Below are 22,079 nucleotides of genomic sequence, written 5' to 3'. Positions count from 1 at the left end.
CACCTCATCAAATAAGAGTTACAATCAAATTCGAATTGCTCTTCTTTGTCATCAGAAATCCACAAAGATAGTGCCAAGTAGATTCATTAGTTTTGAATGTCCTATATTTTAGTTCTATTTGTGTAATACAGTTGGAGATATTTGTAACAAATCTTGATATATTTTCAAGATATTTCAGTTTAGAAATTGTATAAATACTTCATTATTTGAAGTAAGAGATGTTGATTTCCAAATGTAATTTCTATTGCATATTGTAATTTTGAATTATTGGAGCATCAATAATACAGAGACCTTTCACAAGATTCATGTGGTGTGTTAAATGGTGATGTGTTTCTTGTCTTTATTTGTTTAAACATTATTTTTCCTTTCTCTGTTATTATGAAATTTTGAATTAATCAACAGAAACTGTGATAAATAGGATTCATAATCAAGAACACCCTATTTTGGATGTTGTTAGGTTTAATGTTTTCCATTGAAGTCAGGATAAAGAATTCTTAATTTCTCTTTGTTCTCTACTAAACCTTACATTTTTTCTTTCCACCATCCATTTAAACTCTGAAGAGATCCATTTACTGCAACCTAGCTTGCCCTATGAGAATTCCTTTAAAAATTGACGAAAAAACTCTAGTTTAATGTATAGACTCCATAGCCCAATGGAATTATAACACTCAAATCAACCAAACATTTCAAACAAAACAAATAAATACAATCATAGCTAGCCTAAAATTTATCCATAAAATAAAGCTAAATTAAATAGATAGATCACTCTCTGAAGCTGGCAGGGCTAGATCCAAGCTTCCAAAGTGATTCTGATGTTGTCCAATTTGTTTACTCCCTCAACCTCAAAAATACAGAACGACAACATAGTGGTGACCATACTGGGGATTTTAAAGTTTAAGATTCCTAAGAAAAGTACATTAAGTTCTAGATCTTATTATTGATGGTGGACAATCATCAAACACAAGAAGGTTGAATAATCAATCTAGTGACTCCAGACAATTTCAGTTCAATCGAAAGAATGCATTGGCAGAAGAATCCAAAAATCAGGACATTCATGTCAACTCCATTGCTTACTAATCAGGTTGTTTCCTAAAAACAAGATGACAGGGTATGTGGTAAACCCTATATCTTGTAAATTTATAAAACAAATCAGGGATAAGTTGGTATATTTTTAAATAGATGAAGTCTTTTCAATGGTTGTGCTTCATTGTTTGAGATCTCTCAAGTCTTCTCCTGGAGGTAAAACCTATTTTTTCGAATTAGTTGTTGAAAGATTTGAAAAGGAGATTGAATTTTTAGATGTTCAAATCCAATCATATAACTTCCAAGGTTCTAAACAGTTCTCAGAAATTCTCCCTCCTCTCAAATGAGAAATAGTAGTGTTGCATGTTGATGTTGAAATTGAGCATTGCTTTGAGAGTAATTCATATGACCCATATCAGGGAATTGTATAATGATATAGAAAGCATATGTGGAATACCCAATCATGACCATAAATTTGTAAAATACTTTTAGCATCAAGTAATAGGTCATGTCTTTCATGATCCCATAGTTATCTATATGGAGAAGTTTTTCACTACAGAGTCCCAATCAATTTCTAGTGCCTCCCCTATTTCCATGATTTAAGAGCTCTCTGCAGTGAAGATCAAGATGATAAATAGTTTCTAGTGCCCTTACAAGCTCTAGTTCTAATTCTTCTTAAAGACAGTGAAGGAGCCAAGGTATTGGATCATATTTTTGATTGGCTATATTTGCTATTTTACATTGTGTAAAGTCAAGCATTTGGTGTTAGAATAGGGTTGTATATACACAAATAAGCTTACCAGGTAAGTATATTTTCAACATTCAGATTTTTAGTATGCAATAGTGATTTTAGTTGTTAGTTTGTAGTTTTACAATTTGCAGTACAGAGTTCAGTTTGTAGTTTCAGTTCAGATTTCAGTACATAGATCAGATTTCTGTTTAAAGTTTAGAACAAATGACTAAGATTTTCAGTTGCAAAGGTTTTTTATGACAAAGCAAGTTGCATATTTGGGATCAGCCCAATGGATCAGGCTACTATTCTACAATGTTCTTGACACTTCACCAGAAAGTGCCATCCCTAGCTGGAGCCACTGTTAGGGTCCTATAATTTTTATAGGATTTCTTGATTATAGCTGATCATTATTATATTTCGGATATTGTAAATAATATTCCATGTTGTAAATTATTTCCAAAGAGACACCAAGTACCAAGATTTAAGGAGATTTTTTCATGTAAATTTTTGGATCAGATCAAACTACAGGTATTTTCATCAGAAAGAGCTCAGAAGCAGCTTTCCAACAATATATCATGCACTCAAATCCAATTCCTGGATCAAAGGCAAGAGCAAGTTGAAGTCTGCACCACAAAACAAAGCAGAAAGGCCACAAATGGATAAAGTGTTTTCATATATTTCATACTTCATTTTTATCCTAAGTTCAAAGGCAAAGGTTAAAAGGTGCAAGTGGACAAATTTCTTTGTCGCTTATGGTTAAAGTACAGCAACATTGAAGGCCTCGGGATTTGATCCCGCATATGATCAACGGACCTCATCCGTTTTTGGCCCCCCCTCTCCATTCTTCCTTTACCACCGGGGGAGGAGGGGGGTCTGGAAAGTAGTTTCTCCCTCTGGACCCCATCCCCTACGTTTCATATCCTCGCTATTTCGCACCCGCCCCCACCAAAACCATAAACCACCTGCTACCCCCTCCAGAAACCATCTTTACTACTAGATCTTCTCCCGCACTCCCTTCCACTCCCATGCCACTCATTGCATGCCACTTGAACTTCTATCCCCACTCACCTCCACTTCATGTCTCCACATCATCCCCCACCTCCATGTCACCTCCCGCCTCCACGTCATATGTCTGTTTCATGGCCAAGTAAAACTATGTTTTTTCCCTATACAACACTGTACTTTCAAACATGGTTTACAAACAAATGAGAGCATATTTTCAAATGCTGAAAGATTTTTTTGTTTCTAACATCCTCTTATGCACAAACCTCTCTCAGTTTTCTAACAGCTATTATGGTTTGGGAGATGCTAATGATTCTTTGAAGGCATATTTTCAATAAATTTCATGTTTCAGCCACCTTTTTGCAGAGAATATTGTTGATAATAACAGATGAATATTGGGAAAAGGGAATATTTTTTTGTTCATAAGATTCCAAAATACAAAACCCTATCTCACTTTTTGCACAAGTGGTAGGTATTGAGAGATACACTCTCATCATTTTAGTTTATTTTTTCAATTGTGCATTGTCCTGTTTTAGTCACCTCTTTTGCAGTGCATGTTGTGGAAAATCAAAAATGCATTTTGGTAAACTAGAGAAGGTTTTTGTTCCTTAGATGCTAAGCTACAAAAGCCTCTCTCAGTTGCCTAACAGCTATTATGGTTTGGGATATACAAAGGTATTACAAGACCCTACTTTTCAGAATTTTGGGAGGAAAAAGCTCAAAGACAATGAGTTACAATCAAATTTGAATTTCCCTTATTTGTCATCAAAAATCCACAAAGCTAGTGCCAAGTAGATTCATTAGTTTTGAATGTCCTACATTTCAGTTCTATTTGTGTAATATACTTGGAGATATTTGTAACAAATCTTGATACTCTTTCAAGATATTTTAGTTTAGAATTTGTATAAATACTTCATCATTTGAAGTAAGAGATGTTAATTTCCGAATGTGATTTCTGTTTCATATTGTAATTTTGAAGTATTGGAGCATCAATAATACAAATACCTTTCACAGGATTCATGTGGTGTGTTAAAAGGTGATGTGTTTCTTGTCTTTATTTGTTGAAACACTATTTTTTTTTCTCTGTTATTCTGAAATTCTGAATTAATCAACAGAAAGTGTGATAAATAGGATTCATTATCAAGAACACCCTATTTTGGTTGTTCTTAATTTTAATGTTTTCCACTGTCAGGATAAAGAATTCTTAATTTCTCTTTGTTCTCTACTGAACCTTACATTTCTTCTTTTCCACCATCCATTTAAACTCTGAAAAGATCCATTTACTGCAACCTAGCTTTCCCTGTGAGAACTCCTTTAAAAATTGATGAACAAACTCCAGTTTAATCTATAGACTCCATAGCCCAATGGAATTATAACACTAAAATCAACCAAACATTTCAAACAAAACAACCAAGTACAATCATAGTTACCCTAAAATTTATCCATAAAGCAAAGATAAATTAAATAGAGATATCCCTCTCTGAAGCTGAAGGGGCTAGATCCTAGCTTCCAAAGTGGTTTTGATGGTGTCGAACGTGTTTACTCCCTCAACCTCAAAAATACAGAATGAAAGCACTAAGGGATCAATAGTGACACATTATCACACTTATCTGCTCATTAATGGAAATAACTTTGGAGTGGGTTTTCACAAGGTTTAACATTCAACCCACCCTTTCCCAAATACATACACACCTCTTTATTCATGCGTAAATAAAGATATGGAAATGTAGGAAAGAACATACATCAGAAACAAATTATGTCATAAAACCTTCAATATTAACTCTTTGTAACAACAAGATTTACCAAAAAAAAATCAGGGTTTTGGCATCAAAATCCAACCCTCAATCATTACAAATCATAATTTAAATAGAAAAACAATATCTTAAATTGTTACTAATTTTCTGCAATAAAATCCTATTTTGAAATTAAGAATAACCTACAATATCTACACAACTTAAAAATATCTTGACTGAATAGAAACATAAATGAAACTATTTTACTCGTTTTCTCATTTGATGGAACCTTTAGCCTGTCATCTCATCCTTTGATTATTTATTCTTCTCCCTTAAAATTTGGGATTTAATTACCACATATATGATAACCTTTCACTATTAGGTTTTTTTTTAAACCTCTACCACCTGTGCTTGGATGCTCAGAAGAGGCTCAAATAAAATATCTATTTTATTTCATTGATTTATAATTCCATTACTAATCACCCTCAAAATATGTAACTACTGGGTAATTTGTCATAAATTCTGGAAACATATCCTTTGATTGCTAGGTGTCCTTTGAACCTCCAATGCTTGAATTGACCAATTCTTTTTTTCCACTCTTTAATTTTTGAAGAACCATGTCTCCTATAGAAAACCATGTCTTGTGTTGCCTTGTTATTTTATTCATTAATTTCATAAATGAAATCCCAAAATATTTCCTTAAATAATCTTTACTTTCTAAGAGCATCAATGGTTTTGAAAACCATGTCTTGCTTCTCACATGATTTTATGTATTTTGAAATTGCATATAAATATAAGCCTGTAAATATTTCCTCCAAATCTCTGTAAAATTGTCCTTGGTTTTTCTCCCATGGTTTTGATTGAGAAAATAATTATAATTATTTTCAATTTCAAAGCTATGTGCATGGTTTATAAAGTTTTCCCAACTAACAAAGTTAAATATTCCTTTGTGCTGACATATAACAAGATAACTGATCAAAAATTACTTCTCCTCCTGGGATAATTCCTTCTGACAATATTTGCGTGAATTTCATTTTTACTAATAACATCAGAGATTATGGTGATTTTTTATTAAAGGATATCTTTTGTGAATACAATAATTTCTTCACCAAGAATTTCAGATCAAGAAATAAGAAACCAATGTTGAGGAGGATAATAATATCGCGGTGGGGACATGAAGCCAACAACATATATTTGAGCCACTCCAAAAATTCTGAAAGAAAATACTCTTTGAAGGTGATTAAGCCATAACTATTGTATTAACATTGCGAACATTGTGTTTTTTTAACTCCTTTGTTTTACAAAAGTATTATTCCACTTTGGCAATAAGGTGATATATTATAGCAATCACACATAATTCAAGCGCAATTGTAACTGTTGACCATGGGATCACATAGTTCTCATTAAAATAACTCTTTAGAAACCAAACTTGTTGTAAACCAAAACTAGCTTTCAAAAGTGGAATGTTCAGGGTATCTAGGTGGAATCTGGTTTTGAAGTAGGGGGTGTCGCAATCCTCTAGATTGCACCACATCAAAAAGGTGGTTTTTACAAAACAAGAAATTTCAGACCCCCACCCTCTATTAAATGTCGAATAATCTAAGGGATCCACAATTGGATATATGTCATTGATCTATGAGTGCTAATGTTGACCATTGAAAATTGCCTTCATTTTATCCTTGGGTGCTTTAAGACATTTGACACATGCAATCTTTCATTGGCCTTCATTCAATGTCCTCCTTTGTTTTGATAAAGAACCATTATCACATATGGAACATGGGATAAACATTTTAATTTTATATAAGTCAACACATTTCACATGCTTTGATGTGTTGTTTTCTCCTTATGCTCCTTGCTTATTTTGGCACGTTGTCTATTGAGAAAAACTTCAATTTGGTTGCTGACTTAATGGAAATTACTTATGTAATATGAAAAATGAAATAGGAGATTGGCCCCCATAGCCCCAATATTTTATTTTTAATAAAAGTTTTCTAAATTAATTTTTTTTTTTATAAAATTTAAATTTATTTAAAATTAAAACCGTTATTAAATATGGTTTAGAAAAATATATAATAACCATTCTATTAAGAAAAATTTCATTTTCTCGAGAGTTTTGCTAGCAAATTGGAAACAAAATGGCACACTTAAAAATTTTTGTAATATTTATAGGGGTGAGACAATGTTACAACATCAACTCCCACTAGGGACTACTCCCCCTATGTGATGCAAAGAACCTATAAACCGATGCCTTAAATCTATTGGGCATGGAGTTAGTTCATCAACCTATGACTGAAATCTATAACCAAAAATCTGAAATATACAATCTATACTACAATATCTAACTTCCATGTTCAACTTGTATGTCCAAACCTTCAACCCTGCTATATTCTTCAAAAATTAAAACTGTTACTATTGATCTACTACACACTGATGCTAAAAATCACAGTTGTTAAAAACTGAATCAATCTATAAATTACACGCAAACCATTGATCTATTGCACACTTAATGTTGAGATAAATCTTATTTCATTTCACACTTTTACTTTACTTAGCTAGAATTGGCACTATTAAGTGTAATAATGTTTCTAGTGTGACCATGTGAGAATTGGATTTACTCACAGACCACCTTGTCTAGCTGAAGATATGAAAAATATTTTCAATATTAAACTCAAATTCCATAGGAAACTGATACTTACATGTGAAAATCAACAGATTGATGAAAGATGAAACATTGCAAAACTATGAAGACTACATGTTTTGTAAAATTTTGATTTTTCTGATCACAGCTGAGATGAAGAAAAATATACTGCTCAATGTTGCCATTACTAACCTCTTACATAGTATTTTGTCATGCCTCTTGTTCATTTCCCATGCCATATCCTGTACTGCTAAAACATTGACTATTGTGAAGAATATTCATCATGATATATAGACCAAAACCTACCTTAAGAATCAAAGGAAAGCTACCCAATAATTCTGGAGAAAGTTGCCTTAAAACCTAATTTTTGGAATCATCACATTTTTCTCCACTACCTGCCTATGGTAATGGTAGGTTTATTAGTTAGACATTCGCACTGCTAGTGCAGGTTTTCAAAGGAAAATTTGGGTTGAACTCCTTTTGGTAGGCTTTCCCAAACTGGAGGAGAAGCTTCTCTCACTAGAACCTTCGGGAAAAACGAGCTCGATATTGGTTGTTGTTGATATGGTCAAGCTCTCTCATTTAGGCCTCTTGATATTATCATCATGGGATTTCCCCTTGAGATGTGGACCTTCCTCCCTCTTTTGTGTATCCCTAACTCCCTCTCCCTTCCTATAAATTAACCACCTTTCATTCCCAATGGGATTGGTCATTGATTGTTGCATCCCTATGTTGATATTATGCTTACATGCTTCCGATTTCTAGCTTGGAGAAGGAGTTCTTGAAGAGTCTTTGCTTGGACTTGGACATCCACCCAAAGGAAGGCCTAAACATCAAGGCGTAGGTTGTATGCTTCCCTTTCCAGTTTCTTAATATATACATATGATGTTCACTTTCCATAATTTTATAAATATTTTTGTGATTATCTTAATGTTCCTTGATCTGTTAAGCAGTTAATGTATGATATATCTTATATATGCTTTCGTATCTTGTATAGTACTTTGATATTCCTTGAAGGTTTCTGGTTATGAACAATGACTTAGGAGCGAGGCCTAGAGTGAAAGATTCAAAGCCATCTCTGAAGAACGAGCAATTAGCATCAAAATGAGGTAGGTTCCTCTTTCTTATTGCATTTTTCAAGCATAAGCTAGGAAAGTGAGTATTAGATTGTTCAGTTTGTTTCTAGACCCACTCATTGGGATAGAGGGATTGCCATTTTCCATAGAGGGGATTTACCTTCACAACAAAATGGTGACTCCATTGGGGATCGCTTTTTCACTTTTTTTTTAATTGTGTTTGAAAAAGTGATAAAATAAAACTTCACGCTTGCCAGAGTTATAACTGTAAACATTGCGCCGCACCCACACCCCTCTATCCAATTATTAGTGTCATCCCCTTTGCTGAATGGGGGATTGATTTCATGACATGTAACCCTCACTCAGCAGGGGGGCATCGTTATATCATTGTCGCCATTGATTAGTTTACTAAATGGGCTGAGGCAATGCCTACATGTGAAGCTAATAGTAAAACTTCCGTTCAATTTCTTTTTAACCATGTCATAGCTTGATTTTGTGTTCCTCAAGCCATCATTACTGATCATCGATCTCATTTCCAAAATCACATGATGGCTAAGGTTACTGCTCGATTGGGTTTACGTCATGACAACTCAACCCCTTATTATCCACAAGAAAATGGCCAAATTGAGGCAATCAACAAAGTATTGGTTACTATGCTTCAATGCATGATTGGGATGCATAAATAAAATTGGCATCTTATGCTATTTTTGGCTCTTTGGGCTTACTGAACTGTGGCTAAGACTATCACTGGATTTACACCCTTTCATTTGGTGTATGGTTTAGAGGCAACTCTTCCAATTGAGTGTGAAGTTTCTTCATTGAAAATAACTATCAAATTACTCATGGATACCTCACTTGAAGAGGAATGTTTACTTTACCTCGAAAGGCTCGATGAAACTCGTCGCTTCACAACGTTAGTAATTGAAGACCAGAAAAAATGAGTTAAGGCTCAATATGAAAAAACTGTTTCTCCTCATGTTGTTATTGAAGGTGACTTGGTCTTACTTTATGATCCAGCCAAAGAAAAATTGAGAGTTGGGAAATTCGAACCAACGTGGCATGGGCCTTACATTGTTAAGAAAGTTCTACAGAAAGGCACCTACGAGTTGGTGGATTATGAAGGAAATTATTTAAATGAGCCCTAAAATGGGTTTTACTTGAAGAAGTATTATGTGTTGTTATCCGTGTAAATACTTATGTAAATTAGTGTGTGTTTCATTAGTGTGTAGTGTGATTTTGGTGTGTTAGTTTTCTTTTGCAAACCTTTTCCTTTACTTACCTTGTGCTCTACTTGGTTTGCAGATGTCATCCAACCATTATGTCAGTTTTTCTAATGGTGCTTGTCATAGTACACGAAATCTATCTTCTGCTTCATGGGAAATCTATGACCCTAATGGTAATTTAATGAAGTTGTAAGATATATGTTTAGGTTGGATGGCTAATAACATTGTCGAATATAGTGTGGTCATCGAACTTTTGTCATAAGCCATCGCTCTTGGCATTAGAGAGTTAATCATAAAAATTGATTCACAACTCATTATACTACATCTTAATGGACAATATTCAGTTAGAAACCCTCAAATATTGAGAATGTATTTGTGAGTTCGTTTATTGTAATGAGAATTTGATTTTATTACTTATCATCACATTCCAAGATGCATGAACACATTAACGGATGCATTGGCTAACTATGTGTTAGATATACATTTTTGAAACTTGTAAATAATAGAACATCACACATGAAATATGATAAATAGCAAAACATATATATATATATATATAGCGAGTGTTTAAAAAAGAGTTTTATACATCAAGATAACAAAACTTGTGTTCCGAGAAACATGGCTTTACAAGCCTACATAGTGTAGAAAGTGAACTAGAAGTTGGATATTCGCCCAAATGGTTCTCATGATAGCACAAGAAAACCCTAATCACCAGGCCCAATAGTCGATGCAGTCTCACAGATACTTGTACTGTGTTCCTCTTTTAGCATAATGGCACCTCATCGATCGAAGCATCCTATGGAATTCCCCTAGTTAAGATTTCTAGTTTGTGCTCTACCTCAACGATGGGATCCTCTCCCTATACATATGGGGGAGCATCCTAGATTTGGTGTGTCACTCATATAGCTATTGGATAAAACCCTAGAGGTCTCTCTCATCACATATTTGCACAACATTATAAGTCGAATCTCAATATACATATTAGAAAGAAATGATATAAACTTCAAAAACTTCAAAAATAGTTTTTTACCTGAATCAGTCCACTATTTTCGTGGAGGAAGTGGAAGATATGTATCTCCTCAGAAGTCTGTCCCTGCATATGCCCAATCATTGACCATGATTAGCTATTGATGCAGTCATCCGAAGAATGCTGGAGGGAATGACATTTATTGACCACCTCCATGTCGCAGCATCAACTCTTCCCATTTTAGAAAACTTGGATCTCTGGGTGCTGGTAGATCCTCTTCCAACCACTAATAATGAAATAATGGCACACGTTCTAGGATGAACATCACCAGGATAGATCCAAAACCAAAATGTTTCAGATTTCTATTCTTGATCTTGGTTAATTGGTGCCTCATGCATGCCTATAAACCTTCACACCAGTTAAATACTATGGGATTTATGCATTCAATCGGACTAGAAGTGAGACTTCGACACCTCATGGAATGCTTATGCCCCTGTTATTTGGGAAATAGTGTGTAGGATGGTTTGCAATGGAATATTGGTTATGGTTTTTATGTCAATCTTCCTGCTGTTACCCTTTTTGGCTCCCAGACAATGCCTCACAATGAGCATGTTCATGCTCTCTCCTCCAAAATGTGATCCAGATAACTGCACTCATTGTCCCTTTCCAGACAACCTAGTAATGAAGTAGATGTCGAGGACCTATATCTCAAGCTCTTGATACCTGAACATAAAAATTTGGTGATCTACATCCCACCAACTGATTAAGTGCTTCAATAACTCGGGTTGTGCTATGATCCCAGGAACCATGAAAAATTTGAGTAGTCCCTATCCTCAAAGGGCATCGATACAATCTTCATCCTACATACCCTAATGATCTTTAGCTTCGTGACCCCTCTCTTTCCATTCAATCACCATTTTAGGTTGGTTTTTATGTAAAACATCAACAAACTAACATTTCATGAGCATCCATGGAGAGAAAAATAAATATTAACTATTTTTCCTGGAAGATTTCACTTCAAATTTTTTACCTCGGTGCCAGTGCCTCTATTTCAGAATTTTTTCACGTTTCTAACGCGAGTATCTTATTGGCCTTAGGGTGAGCAGTGTGAGTCCAATTTGTGAAACCCACACTGGTCACTCACGATGTAAATGTTTGAAAAATCTTCCTCACAACCTACCCTATGGATGAAAATGCTGAAAATGACTACCAAAATGAAGCGGGAGGATAGATCTATTACCTGTAACAAATAGCTCGACAAATGGTGTCCCAGATTGCTCATGCTGCTTGGCTGAAAATCGAGGTAAAATGAGGTAAAAATCCTCCCACAATTGAAAATTGGTAAAATGGTAAAAATAATTTACGCTTTGCCTTATTTATAGTTTTTAAATAATATTTTTACCAAATTAGGGTATATTTCACTCATTTTTAAATATTTTTCCTCAAAATCAGTGATGTGTGTTTCCTTGTGCAACGATAGGTCATATATTCTCAATAACGATGGTTTATTTTGACTGATTCAATGAGTTTTATTTTATCAATTTTTTGGACTCGTTAAAAATAAACGAAAAAGTGACCCTCTAGAGTCATCTTTAAGCTCTTTTTTGACTATCCAAAAATGAAAATATTGTCGATTACCTATTATTTCAAACTTGTAAAAGTAAACGAAATGGCATCCACGCAGTATAAGTTTAACCCTTTTCCAGACTGAGATACACTATTGTATGAAAAAGGAATACCTTGGTCGAACACTAAGAGGTTTTCTTGAATATTGTTTTCTACGTTTTCAAGTTCGAGAGATGATAAGGGACCTTTGGAGTTTTCTTTTCTGCTTCTTTTTCAAACTCTCTAAACATTGAAAAGATGTTGAGTTTCACCTCCATTGAACTCGTAAGATGCAAGACTTGTCGCCATAACGAGACTGATTTCTTCCTTCCTAGGGCTCATAAAACTTACTAGGATAGATTCATCCGAAGGGTGAACTTATATGGCAGGCATATGTTATCCCCTTCAAGCTTGCGATAAAAAATATGGGGTACTTTCTAGAAATGGTGGGGAAAAAAGTGAAAGCGTCCATTTTTTGTATCTTGTAAAGGAAACATGTCTGTCTTGAGCACGACACTCATCTATTATTCATTTCAAGTTTGGGATATACTCACATCGTCATTTGCCTTCCTGGGTTTGGGAAATCCATTTTGCCTCTCATCTGACCATACCATTCCATCATCATGACCTCTAATCCTATGTTGAGTCAAATGTTTCCAAAATCTGTCGTCCTGAATTATACTTGTTCACTTTACTACATCCTTTATTTCATGTCAATGACATGGGATTCATTATGGCCCTCCTTCAATGGATCACTTCCCATCAACTTCAGCTCAATATCCAGGAAGAAGATCTAGAACTCCCTTCCAGTACCTTAGAGCTTGCATGCCTCAATGGAATGTTCTTTGCATTCGACGACAGGTTCACATCAATGACCTTTGATTGAATGAATTCATGGGTATTCAACTTCAATTCCATTATTGACATTCATGGATTATGCTAATTATACATTGAGAGCCAGTATCATTAATGGTGGTTTCTCTCATGCTTGTTAATGGTTTACGTCATTTACTAGTAATCAGGTGGGTTTCTATCATACTTGACTTCGACACATCTATTCACATGTTATAATTCATACATTAATCAGATCAAGATAGAGCACAAGACCTTGGATTTTTCTGATAGAATCTAGGTTGCGTGGAGTTATGAGTCATTCATGATTGTATACATGTTTCTTCTAGATGGATGGCTGTGACCATACCATGGGTCCATATTCATGATCCTTTCTATTCGGATGGCTATGACCATACCAAGGATCTTTGCACATGATCCCTTTTATACGAATGGCTACATCCATACCGCAGATTCATGTATTATTAGATTCCTATTCCTATATTATTAGGCATGATCATTAGATATTTCATATATGTATATGTATACGCCTGATTTGCAGGTCTCCTGATGGTGTTGTTCTTTCCCATGCACTAACTTGTAAAGCACCTTAGCCATCACTCCCTATTCTACCTTCATGTTTTAGGGGGCATATGTTACACAATATTTTTTCATGTCTCCTACTCACTTCCCGTGCCATATCCCGGAGTTCCAAAACATTGAGTATTGTGTAGAATATCCATCATGATATATAGACCAAAACATCCTTGAAGAATCAAAGGAAAGCTACCCTTAAATCATTATGGAGAAAGTTTATTTAAAACCAAATTTTTGGAATCAACACATTTTTCTCCACTGCCTGCCCATGTTGATGGCAGGTTGCTCAGTTATACACTCACGCTACCAGCGTGGGTTTTCATAGGAAAACTCGCATTGAACTCCTTCTAATAACCTTTTCCAAACTGGAGGAGAAGCTTCACTCACTAGAACCTTCGAGAACAATGAGCTAGATATTAGTTGTTGTTGATATGGTCAAGCTCTCTCATTTGGGCCTCTAGATCTTATCATCATGGGATTTCCCCTTGAGATGTGAACCTTCCTCCCTCTTTTTTGGATCCCTAACTCCTTCTCCCTTCCTATAAATTCACCCCCTTCCATTCCCAAAGGTTTTGGTCATTGATTGCTGCATCCCTATGTTGAGATCATGCTTATATGCTTCCCATTACTAGATTGGAGAAGTATTGCTTGAAGTGTCTTTGTTTGGACTTAGACATCCACCCAAAGGAAGGCCTCAACATCAAGGCATAGGTTGTATGCTTCCCTTTTCAATTTCTTATTATATACATCTGATGTTCGCTTTCCATAATTGTATAAATATGTATGTGATTAGCTTAATGTTCCTTGATCTGTTAAGTAGTTAGTGATTAATATATGTTATATATGCTCTAGTGTCTTGTATAGTACTTTGATCATCCTTGTAGGTTTCCGGACATGAAGAACAACTTAGGAGAGAGGCCTGGAGTGAAACAATCAAAGCCATCTCTGAAGAACGAGCGATTAACATCAGAACGAGGTGTGTTCCTCTTTCTTATTGCATCAAGCATAAGCTAGGAAAGTGAGTATTAGATTGTTAGGTTTGTTGCTAGATCCACTAATTGGGCTAAATGGATCGCCTCTATACGAAGAGGGGATTTTCAATACTAAACTCAAATTCCATAGGAAACTGATACTTAAATGTGAAAATCAATAGATTGATAAAAGATAAAACATTGAAAAACTCTGAAGATTGCATGCTTTGTAAACTTTTGAATTCTCTGATCATAGTTGAGATGAAGAAAAATATACTGCTCAATGTTGCCCTTACTGACCCTTGAACAAACACACCAGTAAGGGAAATTGACATCTCAAACTAGTGGAATCAGTAACCTAGTGGAATTTCCATTTAGACAAAGTGGAGCCACCAGGTGAAAGAAATGTAACCAATAGTAATGTCTAGTCTTTTTTCATCAACAAAAAATAGATCTAGTTTTGATCATTCATCTAGGGAAATATTTTTGTTCTTGCACTATGTTCCCCAACAACATAGTTACCGATCAAACGAGAAAAATGAACTAGTACCCGTTTTCTTGAGGTAGCAAAAATCACTTGATTTTGAAAAGTGGTGATGCCAGAATACACCCTTTTTTTAGCATATTTTTGGCACTTTAAATTTTCTTACGTATCAAGTATGAACATTTTTTTTTAGATGTTAGTGATTTTCATGCTGATTTTGAAAAGTACTGATGCAACATCAACCCCTTTTTTTAGAGGTTTGATTTTTGACACTTTAAATTTTCTAATACCTTCTTCTTCCCATAAGATTTTTTTTTTTAAGTGTATTTTTTGTGTTTTCCTTTTTCTCTTCAATTTTGTTTGTAATGAAATCTTAATTTTTTTCGCGTAGTTAACAAAAAAAAAATGGGCAATATTTTAAAGTTAGTATTTGCTATATGTTTATGTAATGTTGATTAATATTTCAATGTGCATCAAATAATTTTCACTAAAACACAATCATTTTAAACATTTGACAAAAAAAAACACATTTTCTATATAAATATAATGAAAAAAATACACATTTTTTAGAATTTTTGTCAAAAATGACATGTCCAATAAACAATTTTTATGGGAAAATCATAACAAAAAAACTTTAAAAAAATAACATTTTTAATGAATTTTTTGTTAAAAATAATAGTAATCATAGTTTTTTTACAAAAAAACAATGATTCACATATAAATTAAAGTGAAAATCAAATAATACAAATATTGAACATATAACAACAATATTCAAATGTTCATTCTTCTCATAAAATCTCAAAGTCAAAACATTAGAAGTAAAACTAATGGAGATCTCTCAAAATTGAGTTTGATTTGCAATCATAACTTAAATATCATCAACAATATCATATAATCCATGTTCATCATCTTCTTCAACTTCATTATTTTCTTCTTCCACAATATTTCCTGCTTGAGTTTCCTCGTTTTCCTCTTCTAATGGACCTTTCATGTCTTCAAATCTCCCAAAAGTGTCCTTTCCCAATCATTCCATATAGTGGTGGTTGATGTTCCCTTGCCTTTTTTGTCACATGTGATTCATTAAAATCTCATTTCCTCAAACCAACTTCTTGCATTGCATCTAGAAGAAATTGAAGAGAATTAATTCTTTGTTGAATAAAATTGCATTGTAGTGGGTCTCTTTCAATTGCAATGCAATTTCTTCCTTTTTGTAGGCAACATGCTAGTGTTGTACCTAATCATCAAGCACAAAAAAAAGGTAAATTAGTATACACAAATAAAAACAAAAAACAAAATATTAAAATTCAATTTTATATAATAAAACTTACCTGAACATGAAAATAAATCCAAAACCCAATGTCCGTTATTTGAACATAAATATATAAGATAGTTAATCAATGTTTGTGGTTTTTGATAAATGTTAACTATCTCTCCTTTTACATCTTTATCCTCATATGTTAACCTTTTTATGACAACATCATGAACCAGTACTTGGCTATGACTCTTTCCATCTACTTGGTTCAAGAGAATGGACTTATAACTATCATCTTTTACCCAACATTCAACATGGTTGAACTCACAATCACTCGTAATTGGTTGATCTCTGGAAGAAATAAGATATGACTTTTGCCTATAACACGACATCGTACAAGTTCAATCCACTTAAACATAAAAAACAAATTACATTAATCAAACATACAATTTCAAAATCTTACTACGTAAGCTGCATCCTTGAGTTTGATTTTCCCTTGAATCTTGTTAATAACATTGCAAATTATGTCTGAATGAAATGTCACAAATCTCCAAAGCGGTGAAGTTGTGACTTCTTGAAAGCCCGTAACCACTTTATTAAAATCTTGATAAGTGTAAGGCTCACTATCATATTCAATATTTTGGAAATTGAAACCATGAGGAATGTCTACAATAACCAGGGCATATTCCCTTTTATGTATGAGTTTTTTAATGTCTTCACAATCACCTTGTACTATTTGATATTGGATAGTATCCAACCCATTCCAAATTAAATGAGTAAGAGTAAGATCAAGTTCAACATTCATACGACTCTACTTTCTTAGCCTTTCCAACTTCATTTTTTAAATGAAACTTTTGAAAGTATTTCGTACTCCATTTGCATCCTTATTTGACATATTTAATGAAATAAATAAATATAAGTATAAGAATTATAATAAAATATATGAATGAAATGAATGTAAAATCAACATACCTTTTCGATTGAAATATAAAAATCTTTGTAGAACTTGATTCTGGGTAGTTGAATACAACATCATTTCAACTCTCTTTATTAAGCATTTTAACTATATATTCTTCTATTTTCATATAAATCTTATGATTGAATAAATAAAGTAAAAATTGTGAATATAGTGATATGTATAACAAATAATACCAACTGTAATATGTTATATTTAAAGGAAAATTATAATCCAAGAAAATGTAAAAGTAATTCAACAAACTTACTTTTCAAATTTCGAGCACATTTCCTCAAATGACAATTCACCTGACTTCACACGACATAATATTTATTTGACTAGTTTGTCATCTTTCACACCTTGCAATGCTCTCCAAGGTGTGATAGTCATAACAACTGGAAGTTGCTTCATTTCAGGACCTATCTTACTGTTGGTACATATTATGGGTTTAGACCTTTTAACCTTCTGATTTTTTATGGAAATATTCTCCCACATTTCTAAAATGTCATCAATCAATTCCCATATCTCCCCTATTCTAAATGCCAAATGGAAAATGTTATTTATGCCTATGAATAGTTTTAAATTTACTTTGTCACCTTCTGATTTGATCCTATCCTCAATTTGATAACTTGTTTCCATACAACATTCCTTCCGAAAGATTAAACTGACCTTTGCCTTATCCCCACCACATTTTTCTAAAAATTCATTATGAATAAATCTGACCCTTTGGAAGAAATCCATAGACATTCTATACTCATTATCTGCATTATTATCTCATGCCAATAACTTTGTCTCTGTTTCTATTAAACCATCATAAATGATGCATTTCACTATTTTAAAAAGATAATTTCCATGATATTCCTCAATCAATTATCTTTTGGCCTCTACTAAATAGTTCCCTCCGATTACATAATACTTGTAGTCAAAACATTGTGTCCTATCAAATTCCTCCTCATTGGGAACTTGATTTCGATCAACAAGAACCACATAATCCACCAAATGTGCATATGGATTGTACCTGAACAATGTTTTCAAATTATGGACATCTAGGCGATGTGTCTTTCTAATTTGATATTGAGATTGTCCTTCATCTGACCTATAGAATTGGGTGACATTAAGCTCAAATGTTTTGCCACCATTAATTAATTTAGTATTCCTCAAGTGATTCTGAATGGAATTTTGTTTTGTTTTCAAAATTCCATCCTCTAAATCAGCACCTGGTGTTATGATTTCTTTACTTCCTTTAAAACTTTCACTTTGTTCTTGACTATGGCTTATGATTTTAACAGATTTGCCAATTTTTTGTTTCTTCTTCTTCCCAGTTAACATATATTCTTCTACAGAAATAATCTCCTCATCATCAAGTGGAAGAGCGACATCCATGGTCATTTTTCTTTTCAGTGTCTATTTCTTTTCTCCTTCAATAGTTCTAACCTCATCCTCACTAATGGAAACATATTTTTGAGCTTTAACTTGAGCTAAAACTGCCACATCTTCAAAAGAAACATGTTTACCTTTGTTAGATTGACCCAACGTATGGATTCTTTATTGATCCCCTACATGTACCATTGCAGTGTCATGGATTGTTGATTTTTGCTTCATTCTCTTTTCTTGTTCTGACTCTATATGGAAATTGTTGATCACATGAATAATATTTTGTTCCATAAAATAAATACCCTCCAGCATCATTTGAAGACTCTCAGCAAAAACCTATCAAAGAAAATATGATATGTCAATGATCAATCATTTATAAAAAAATTAATGATCATTACAATAATACATTACACATAAATATAAATAAGCATACTTACAATGTTATTTGAAATGTTGGATGAGATTTCTTCACACAATGGTGTAGATTCTTCATCTGTGTCATACTTGTTCTTTGAGAGACGATATCTAACCTTTCATGTGACTTGGGCAATTTTGCGAGGACATAAACAATGTTTGAATTCGGCACCAAACATATGTCTCGTACTCTGGCTATCACCTCATATGGTTTGCCCATGTAAACCATACCATAGTATAGATAGAGATGTGTACTATCATTAGATTCAACATCTTTAACATGCCATGTAAAATTTGCTTTATTTATTTCTCATGAATTCATCCATTCAGAAATAATCTTTGTTACACTTGATGGGCCAATAGGTAAACTTTTATGTTGTTTCTTAGTTTTGGTATGTTCGATGGTTTTCAAAGCGTGTCCACCTACAACTTTAGATGATGGAATTGTTGCCTTTGTTTCAGACATATTTAGAGAGACCTTCCTTAATGCCATCTTCCTTAAAAACACACACACACACACACACACACACATATATAGATATAAAAATTAGTTAATCAAAAAATCATATATATTACTTAAAATTTTAAGAAAATAAAATAAAATAATTGACACTATAATTGTTATTTAAATATAGCTCCGAGGCGTGAGAATGCTCTGTAGAAAAAACCATAGCCCTCAACAGGAGACCATGGTAGCCACAAGCATAGCCGTCACATCACTCGGCCACAATGCCATGACAAGAAGGCCACAAGCCAAGCTCTCGACGCTCGTCTTCATTCCTGCAACCGACCCTGCAATCAGAACCAGAACAAGTTTCGCCTCCCCTAACCGATGGCTCTTATGCTATGCTTCCACGCCTATGCTGGAGGTCAAACTCAAATTTGAGTTGGGTGCCATGTATAGTTTGTCTGCCTCTGAGTACATCCCCATTCTCGTTGATGCAGTACAGATCGATGATGAAGGGAGGGGCTGTCAGGGGAGCGACTTCAGGATGCTGGATCTGGGAATCTTTAAAGGGATCAGACATAGCACCCCAGATCTGATAAACCTCGATGCTGTAAGGGAAGTGGCAATGGGTAGCAGAGACAGAAATATGAATGACGTAACAAACAAAGGATGTAGAATTGGAGCATACACGAGCCTACAAGTCACAAACCCATGGGTAAGGGACAATATGCCTTTCATAAACCTTTTCCATAATTCCGAGCTTGGTATTGCAGTTTTTGTATGGAGATTGAATAGATCAAGGGCGATAATGCATGCTACAGACGATAGAAATATTCTTAGTTATGTTAAAGATCTAATAGACCAAGATATTAGAAGATTAAGAAGCCCACAAAAGATTCAAATATGGGGGCAACGTAGACAGATTCCAAAGCTTAGTGGTGCTCTTGGGCTTATAGAGAAAAAGCCCAATCCAATAGATAAAGGGCTCAACAAGGTTGTTCCATTAAGTGTGGAGGAAGATTTGATACAAATCTTCATCAAATCGATAGGGGGTAGACATTACAGCATGCAACTTAACAAGGGGACAAGGATCCAAGAATTAAAGAAGGAAATCAAGATACAGCTTGGAACCCCAATAAAATACCAAGATCTGATATATACATGACATAGTCTGCAGGACAACTGTACACTTCAGGACTATGGCATCAACAAAGATTCAACTATTTTTCTTAATCTAAGACTGCGAGGTGGATGCAATGGAGCCAGCTATAAAAACACAGGTTCCTTTTGTGATGTAGTCAAAGGAAAGGGAAAAATGAAAAACAATCCAGCACCAAAATTAGAGTTACCAAGCCCCTACATCGTGGAACAAAAATCGGAAACGCCAATGCTAAAAGTATCTTTGCTAGAGGTAACTGATCTATGCACAGATGTAGCCCAAAATGCTGTTATCTATAGATTTAATGGCTTCTGGCCAAAATTTGATGCATTGCAACAATGGATCTTCTCCACATGGTCACCAAACTATGAAATTTATCTATGCCCAAAAGGGTTTTTTTATAGTTAGATTCACGACAGAACAAGAACGAGATAACATTATCAATCAAGGGCCTTGGTTTTGGGGCAATGCTGACCTCTTCATCACCCCCTGGTTCCTTCATTTCGATGCCAATATCATGATAGTCTCAACAATGCCAGTTTGGGTTAGGCTACATAACCTCCCTCTACATTTTTGGCATCACAAAGTTTTAATAGCCATTGGGAATTCCTTGGGGAAATTCCTAAAAACGGATGAAGACAGAGCTATTCGGGGAATTTTCACATTTTCCAGAATATGTGTAGAAGTGGACCTGAGTCAAGGGCTACCTCATCACATCACATTGAATTTTAATAATTCTCTATGGACACAACTGCTTGACTACGAGAACACAACATTCAGATGCCGCGGATGCTTGCAAACAGGGCACCTCCAATATGCCTGTCCACTGGCTAGGAAGGAGCCTAAAGGGAATAAGAAACAACAAAAAAACCCAAAGGCTGGCAGCATACAGAACCGCTGGAAGAAGAGGAATTGAAGACAGAACCTACAAGCACGCAAATGGGACAGGAAAATACATAGGAAGAGAGTACCAAGGGAACTAACTTGGGGCCATACAATATGAAACAACAACAAGAATCTCAACTGGAAGTAAGTGGCATCAAACGAACTCATGGATCTAAAGGATCAGAATCTGACAAAGAGCATCCAATGAACACAATGGAAAACCAGCTTGCCATTATTGCACCCACTCCCAACACTGGAGGTTGGCGTAGAGTGGAGAAGAAGAAGGGCAGAAAAGTATAGGCCAGCTGGATCTTTTTTCTTTCCTTTTTTTTTTTATATTTTTTTGTTTCCTGTTTTCAAGAACAACTCATTTGCATATGCTTGAAGCATCTACAAAATGTAATTTTTTTCATATGAATAAATTTACGACTTTTTTTGTACGAAAAAAAATAAATAAATAAATAAATATTGTTATTTAAATATAAAAATAAGTTAAATTATATGTAATTAAAAAAAAAAGTTATAAAATTTATATCTACAAATTTATAAAGAAATTATTATATACAAAATTTATTTATATATTTTTGAAATTATTAAAAAAAGTCATTAAATATAAATTTAGAAAAATAAAATTAAAAAAATTAAATGGTTTATATCAACGCTTTTATAAAATGTAATATTATATTAAATTTTAAATTATTAAAATCAG

The sequence above is a fragment of the Pinus tabuliformis genome, chromosome J (assembly GCF_031772625.1).
Source record: "Pinus tabuliformis cultivar Carrire ecotype Pingquan chromosome J, CPIR1, whole genome shotgun sequence".
NCBI classification, from domain to species: domain Eukaryota; kingdom Viridiplantae; phylum Streptophyta; class Pinopsida; order Pinales; family Pinaceae; genus Pinus; species Pinus tabuliformis.
Note: the sequence above shows the minus strand (reverse complement) of the source record.